At 38.6% G+C, this 8,104-nt stretch overlaps 1 long non-coding RNA gene across 2 annotated transcripts; it reads left to right on the top strand.

Moving 5' to 3' along the window:
• The first annotated feature begins 362 nt into the window (after positions 1–362).
• LOC128798007 (uncharacterized) lies at positions 363–8,089 on the top strand. 2 transcript variants are annotated; one of them, XR_008434310.1, is made up of 5 exons: positions 363–2,876; positions 4,238–4,403; positions 5,137–5,213; positions 7,480–7,604; positions 7,843–8,089. It is a non-coding gene; the product is annotated as an uncharacterized LOC128798007 (long non-coding RNA). The 2 variants fall into 2 exon arrangements; XR_008434309.1 differs by lacking the exons at positions 7,480–7,604; positions 7,843–8,089 and having other exon boundaries at positions 5,137–6,205.
• Positions 8,090–8,104: the final 15 nt, after the last annotated feature.

Raw genomic sequence — 8,104 nt, 5'->3', positions numbered from 1 at the left:
GAGATGTTTCCCATGAGTCTGTTTGACCCTTTCACAGCATTTTGCTTCCCCTTCAAAATAGTCTTCATCTCTAAGCCAGGGAAATACTATATTATCATCAATTCAAATATTTGCATTTGAAACTTCAGCCCAGTTAATTTATTGATTAGTTCCTGCAGTTTCTCAGGTACCAATAGGAGTTTTCACTTACTCTTTCACCTACTGGCTTAGATTTTTCAGTCAAGGGTTCTTTCCTATACCCAGAACCTCTGTAAGAAAGTGGTCTTCCAACTCTGTCCATTTAAAGAACAGTGTTTAAAGAACAGTGTGGTTTATTACATCTTCCTTGGTAAAGAAATATTCAGGTACTACAAAAGCATCCAGATTAGCCAAAATTAGCAGCAGTATCTGTTCTTCAATTTAGGTCTAGATAATGGTTGTACAAAGTTTCATTAGAAATGGAAATTATTTAATGTTCTGGGTACTGATGATCTCATAATGCACTGATACTTAACTCTGAAAGGACCAGTCGCAGGCTAATTGTGATGGTAGCAAAGACAATTCCATAGATTATTGTACTGTCCTCACATTGGGAGTCATTTAATTGGAATACTGTATTTCAGTGCCAAGAATTATATTGCAGAGTTAAAAAGGCAGGTTTGCTGTATGCCAGGGTCTTATCAGTCCTCAACCAAAATTATCTACTGTGCTGTCATGGAAAATGTTCTTAAAACTCAGGAAATCTAGGTTCCAATTTTCTGTTTTTCCTCCTTCCTCCATGCCAGGAATTTCACCAGTGAATGAGCTCAGTGTTAGTTCAGACATTCCCCTGCATATATAACCTGTATGATGCTGAGGGCAGGTTCATGTGATCCAAGAAGGAGGTCACTGAATAACTACCTACTGTTAGGTGGTCCTTGGTTACATTCTGAGTTACATTGACATTTCACCTTGGAAGGTAATAGAGAATGTAAATGAAGCCTAGCTAAGTCTGATGAACAAGGAACATTAAGTCTGTAGCTCAGAGGGGGATAATGCCTTCTATTCAAGTGTTGTGCAATGAGGATCAGCTGGCCTGTGGAGACTCTTGCACAAGGCCTGGGAGGAAGAGGCGCTCAAGAGAAAATGGACTGATGACATTTGTTTCACATTCCCTAGGATTTAGCTGCAGTGGCTCATGATGATAGCACAGGCAGACAAGCAATGTGTGTCATGTTTGAGCCTGTTTTCTAGTTTCCTCCATCAAGTCAAGAAATAAACAAGCTCTGTGAAGCAGCAATCTAGAGATGAACAAATCCTGTGCCTCCTCACTTAGCTCTCCTATCACTACCTCTCTTAAGGGATAATGATGTCCATTTTTCTGGGCATATATTAGAGCCTGTATAAAGCTACCCCAGGTTATCAAACCTTTTTCTTTCACTTCTCTTGTCACCAACATTGTCAGTTGTCACTGATCTTTCCTCCACTGCCTACCAGTGTTTCCCTATAGTTGAGGGACTTCTGAAGAAACAAGTGTTAAACATAAATGATGTAAACAGTAACCCTGTTTCCAGTGTGCAAGGGGTTCTTTAAATTTTTTAATAGGAAGTTGGTTTCCACTCCTGTTCAATAATTTTTCTTAAAAAGGGTTTTATGTTTGGAGCTATCTTCTTTCAGCTGGTTAGCTGGTATTGTCTTCAAACAATGCTTTGGAAAAATGTACTTGTTTTGAAAGTTATCTGCCATTCTGGACTGAGTATTGACAGGAAAGAGTTTCAAGGGGGGAAGAAAAGTGAGGTAGCAGGTCAGTTCTGTTGAATCCTGGTTTAGTTGGTGCAGTTAACTCTACTGAGAGACTTACATGTCTGAATGTTGAGGGAATCTGGTAATTCTTAATGATTAAAATCTTATAGACTTGCTTTTCCGGTAATTGGGGACATTGGGACACATTAAATCCCATTCAGTATATTGGGTCCTTTTAATGGTGTTCTGCCATAAATCACATTTATTCTTTGCAAAACAGTATTTATGGTGTATAGTAAAAATTTCACAAGGTCATCGATTGTCTGATTTCTTAAGGAACAAACTTTGTTCCATTTTCAAAAAGAAAAATGGAAAAGATTTCTTAACCCATTTGAAATTAACTTAAATGATAAGCAGCATCTGTGGAGGCTTAAATTACTTAGCCTTATGTTTCATAGATGTCACCAGCTAGAACTCTGCTTGACAATATTTTAAGCATGACAGTTAACAGCCTGGTTAAAACACATATATTTTGTAATTTATATTAGGTTTGAAATGTACTTCAGCTTTTAGTTCACCAAACAAGTCTAAATTTTGTGTGGACCAATGTGTGCATTTAATGTCATATAGGGAGTTTCTCCATCCCTTTCTTGTGGCATTAAGGAAACATAATCAATATCTCCAGTCTAAAAGCAAATAAATATTTTGAAATACAATTTCAAAGCAAAAGCATTGCATAAACTTGATTTTTTCACAGGCTATTTTACTAGAATTAACTCTGTGTGTGTGTGTATATATATATATAAATTATTGAAAGATATGATTGACTTCTTAATCTTACTAATATAATTTATAATTTGACTTCTTCCCTAATTTATTTAATAACTCCTAGTTAATGTGAAAACAGTAAAATCCATGCATGCTGTATCATTGCATGAGGATCTGACTCCTTGTTTATTATTTCATAGCTCCTAAGCTCATGCAGTAGGGTGGGAGTGAAGCCTGCTCTCCAAGAAGTTAAGATAACAAGCATAAATCCATAAGCTGTGGAGGAACTTTGAAGAGCCCAGAAGCAGAACAGAGTTCCTTGCATGAGTTCAGCAGGTATTTGCAGAGTTAATCCCATGAAACAAAGTTGGGAGACTGGATTACAATTTGTCAACATCAGTTGCCAGGTAAGGATTCACTTGTCTCTCACAGGCATTATTTGGGAATAACTCTTTTACTGCCACCCCTTGGGAATTCTGGCTTCAAGGTTCAATTTCTTGAGTTTCCCATTTCTAAAATAACCCAAATAATAGCAATCTGTCTTAGGCACCACAGTGAAATGGAAATCTGTTGACTAAGGTTTAGCCTGCTGTTGCAGTGATGCCACAAAGAGGTCTAGGATTAAATACTTCCAGATGCTCAGGCAGTAGTAGAAATGCTAAATCAGTTTGCTGATGTTTAAATCACAAGTGTAAGTCAGATTAACAGAAAATAAGCGGGAAAAATCAATTCTCTCTATCCTCTAATAGCGGACAGGGCTTTTGTAAGACTTCCATGTATGTTGCCTTCCTGTAATGTCCTACAGTAGCAGAGTCATGTCAGCTGCTATTAGGTAACCAGGACAGATTGTGCATCTCTCAGCAGTGCTGTCCCCTGCCAGCCTTCAAAAGTCTTTAATAGCTTGAATTAGTTGAAAAGATGTAGTGAAGACTGATATCTCAGGGACGAAGTCAGTCTGGGACTCCTGAGTGCAAAAGATGACCTCGTTCTTCACTTTTTACACAAAACCAGCTTTTAGGATTCTGCAGGAATGATTACTGCCTATGTAGGCACAGCTACAGCACAGTATGGAGCTTGTGGAGACCCAGTGTGGACACTGACACTGGATTTTGGTACATCATATGTTACTAAGGTCATGCAGGTGTTGGGCAATTTCCCTTATTTCCAGAGATCAGCAGCTTTGTAGAATAAAAAGCAAAGAAGAAAGCCCAAAATGTTTGGAACCACCCACAAAATGCCATCAGTGCCAAGTTATATAATTCCAGCATTAGCACTGGGAGGATTAAAACCATCCACATGGTTTTATGCCTGTTTTCTGTTGGGAAGGTAACTGGGTCCTTCAGATGAACTAATTACAGATTCAGTGCTAATCTCCACTTCCATAATTATTGTCAAGTTTTAGGAAATAATAATAAAATTATTTCTTAATAATATGTATTACTTTAATATAGTGCTTGTATATTGCCAAAGCGCGGCTGAAGTTATTTTATGACTAGAGCATTGTGAACTTGTTTAGATACTTAAAGGCTACAACAGGAGCTGTTTGGTGGTTTACTGTTTTAGTGTTTGCCAAGAGCTAAGTCTTATCCCCATTTTCTAATGGCCATTTTTCCAGTAGTTAAAAACCTGTTCATTTTCTAAATGTCTAAAACGCTTTTTTTTTTACTTTTAAAAGATCAAATTGTCCTTCATTAAGGACAGGTTTAAAACACAGATGAAGGAATAAACCCACTTGAAGTCAGCATATTGAAACTTGTTTTTTCTACAGATCTGTAGAGAGAAAAGGGGGAGAAAAAGGTCTTGGCTACCTTCACATGAGCATCTGCCTCTACACTGACCCCAGTCCTTCTTCCCATGTTTAAGTGATCAGATGTTTTTGTCCTTCCCCAGCAGCTGTCCAGCACTGCAGGTCCTGCTGACTGAGCCATGTCTTGGTGAGGACAGTGGGTCTAAAGCAGAATTCTTGCAGTGGGTAGCAGGCAGAGTGCTGGGGTGGCATGAGACACACGGGGTTGTTCCTCTCTGTCCATTAGGGATGCAGGGCCCCTGTACCATGGAGCACAAGGAAGAGTATGATCTGTCCCAAGGGGCCGTGGTTGGGAGCCACTGCAGAGCCTTCCAGAGTGCTCCTTCTTCCCCAAGCAGCTGGAGCAGGCAGGCAGGCGGAGGGAGGAATGCTTATGAGAAATGTTAATTTTATTTCTTAATGGTTTTAAGTGGATATCTTATTCCAACTCCCTGCTATGGTGATACAAATTCCAGAAAAGGCTATAGGGTGGAATACAGCCTCTTCTCAGGTCCTTCTTTGGTGAGATGAAACTTGAGCCGTTCACATAGATTACAGACATTTACAGGCTTTTCAGAAAAACCTGAAATTCCCAAGGCCAAGGGAAGAGATGGGACCTGTGCAGTGCTTTTTGAGACAGCCCATCATTTTCTCAGCAGCAGGGGGGTGTCATAAGATGTGTAGGATTGCACTCATTCTGTGCAGGCACTGTTCTGTGCTGACATTTGTCAGCTCTCAGTTTGTCATACTACGAGTAAATTTGGTTTGCAAATGTTTCCCCTCAAGCACTGCAAGATGTATTTGCCACATAAGTTGCGTAACATTAGTTCCCTCTTTGAAAATTCAATCTTTTTATTCTTGCTGATATTTTTTTTCTGTAGGTGACTGATGAAGAAAGTCACTCTTTCTGGTTAACAGCTGAAAAATTAAAAGCTGCATTATGGAAATTAAAAAACAGGTATAAATAACACAGATCTCAGATTTCCATGCTTTCCTTATTATTTTGCAAGCAGCATATGTTCTCAGCATTGAAGCACTTGTACAGTTTCATCTCTGCAGATTTTCAGTTTTGTGACCCAGGTGGGTCCAACTATGGCAACAAGAGCTGATTTTATAATTTGGGCACTGTAACAAAATGCAGAGAAACTCCCTGTACTTTATGAAGAACTGAATTTTATGAAGAACAGTTCCTGTTTTTTAAGACAAAGCTTCTTTCTCTGTAGATTGTAATGAATTCAAAGTGTTGTAAACAAGATACTGTTCTGACCCTGAGAAGAGACACTGTGCTACTGTAACAACCTACTCAGATAATTAAAGAAATGTGTAATGTGATTTTGTAGAGGTTTCTTCTCAGTTACAGCTAAGAAGAAAATGTCAACAAACAAAAAAAATCTGAAATGTAATTTTTCCAGAGTTTGGGAAACTTCATTTGTTCAAAACACTTAGCATGATCAGTGAATCTATTCTGATTGAGACAGGATAACCAGGGACAATATTGCTTGTCACATCCAATTTTTTCCACATTCTTCTCTGTACTTTAAACTGCTTTTCTTCCCAGTGGAAATGTTTGGTTTTGTGAATGTCTACAAAATAGTGCTTGCTAGTATTTCAGGCTAAAGTATTTTCTGATTTTATTGTCTTGATATTCATGATCTGCACACTTGATGGAAAATTATAAATGCACTCACCTGTTTGTGAAAGATCCAATAGCACAGGCAGCACAGGCAAAACAGTAAAACATTCTACCTTAGATGTGGCAATTATGGATGGTAGTGATGTTTCAAAACATGAAGCAAGACAGACTTCTTGTGTCGTCTTCCAAGACAGAAAACAAGGTTTAATGACAGATAGAGCATATTTTTACAAGGAAGGTCACTTACAAAGCTCAGTTTCAAGGTGACGAATAAAAAACTGGGTATTTTGGACACAGACAAATGCGTGCATAACATTTTTTCTTAGCTATATTGAAGTTGTTCTAATTATCTAATTGCTTGATCAGTGTGGTGCCTGTGTTTAAACACTGTCTGTGCTTTTGTCAGACCGTGGGAGCCTGAGCATTCAGACCCTTCCCATTTGATCCTAGCAGAGGGAAGCAGGACTTGAATCCCTGCTGTCCCTTTGGCTGTCAGGACGGATCATGGACCAAATTAATTCTTTAGAGATCTTCACATGTTTTTCAGCTTTCTGGAGCTGAAAATGTTCTCATTAATAATATTACAGACTGGTTCTTTGGGTACATGTAATATCATAAATATCTGGAAGAACTAGGCTAGAAAAGCAAGTGGGAAACTGCCATCCCACAGCAGCTGATTCTATGAACTGACTCAGTCCCTGTTTTCTGCTCAGGATACGTCCGAGGTCACATACTCTAAATATGCTCTTATGCAAGGCGTATAGTGGAACAGCTGTTTGAGATGCCATTGTTTTTTAATGTTATCTTTTTTCAGGTATTTTCTTCCTGTAGCCGGAATCAAAGGCAATACACTGAAAGTTCAGTGCTTGAGAAGTTCTTGCTCACAGTACCCATTAACACTCAAAGACATTGCACATGGCAGGGAAAGTATCAGGGCCTCCTCATAAGTGAACTTTTATTTCCTGGAGTTCCTTGGGAGTTATTTTTGCAAATAATGTCATTTGTGGGACTCTTGGATGGAGTGAGAATTTGCAGTGGGTGAAGTTTTCTAAACATTAAAAATGTGGAAACAAAACATGATTATTTAATTTCAAGTTTATCCCAAGCCTGAAGTAATACAACAACTTCATGCTGCTACATTTAAAGTCTTCAAAGCTTGTGCTATAGTTGTGCATATTACAATGTATTATGGACTGTATATTTTAATCAGAATACTGAAAATACTGAATCAGGTGATATTCAAATTTTGCTGAACTTTTGTAACTGGCAAAATGTTTTTCTATATTCATGAGCTCTGTCTAAACATATAGATCTCTCAAACATTTGATTCACCTTTCTTTATATGCATGCTGAGTGCTGAAGAGGCATTTAATTTTGGCTTCTGGGCTCCCTTTCAGATTATTTCTTTGTGCCTGCATTCATTGGATAGCATTTTCATACATTAACTATTAAAAATGACCTCAAAGGCCTTTGAGGTCTGTAATGTATACTTAATTGACAGCATTGTATGGGGACTTCTTTTGCTTTGTTTTTGACTTGTTTTCTTTTTAAGTATTTGCAGAATTAATTCCCTGTTTGCTCCACTCTTTAGGTTTGGTGAGAGGAAACTAGAACTGCAAAATTAACAGAATGCTGCTATAAGGGCTCAGTAGGATTGTCTTGCTGTGAATCTCCGTGCTTTTGATAAATACTTTTATCCTGTATTTAGACACATCAGTAAGTTTCCCTCCCCCACCAAGTGATCTTTATTGCATGCTGAACAGTCCCAGCTCTCACCCTCTCCTTGTATTTGCAGTCTCTCAGTCACTGGTGAGGCTCTTTGCTGGACTTGTTCAGTATGTCCATGCCTTGTACTGGCCAGCCCAGAGCCTATCCCCAAGCACTGCATGTGTGTAACACCAGTGCTGTGGAGAACACACCCGTGGCGTTCAACATATTCATCTGACCTTGACAGGGACTAAACTGTGAAACAGCACCAGCAGCAAAACACTCCTGTGGAGTAAGCTTTTCAGGCCTGTGAAAAACAAAGGTTGGTAATAAAATGCTACAGAAGACCTTCACAAAACTTGACTGTACTTGGCAGACTAAATAAAGGAAAGAAAAAATAATGTGATAGGGTCTAGTGCTTGTTACTCCTCAGTGATGATCCCCCATTAAACACCATCCTGTTGTTAAGAGGAATTTGAATGTGAGAAATTAGAGAAGAAACAGAGAGA

Source organism: Vidua chalybeata, chromosome 1 (genome assembly GCF_026979565.1).
Source record: "Vidua chalybeata isolate OUT-0048 chromosome 1, bVidCha1 merged haplotype, whole genome shotgun sequence".
Taxonomy (NCBI): Eukaryota; Metazoa; Chordata; class Aves; order Passeriformes; family Viduidae; genus Vidua; species Vidua chalybeata.
The sequence above is the reverse complement of the archived record's forward strand: the minus strand, read 5'-3'. Positions and strand labels throughout refer to the sequence as shown.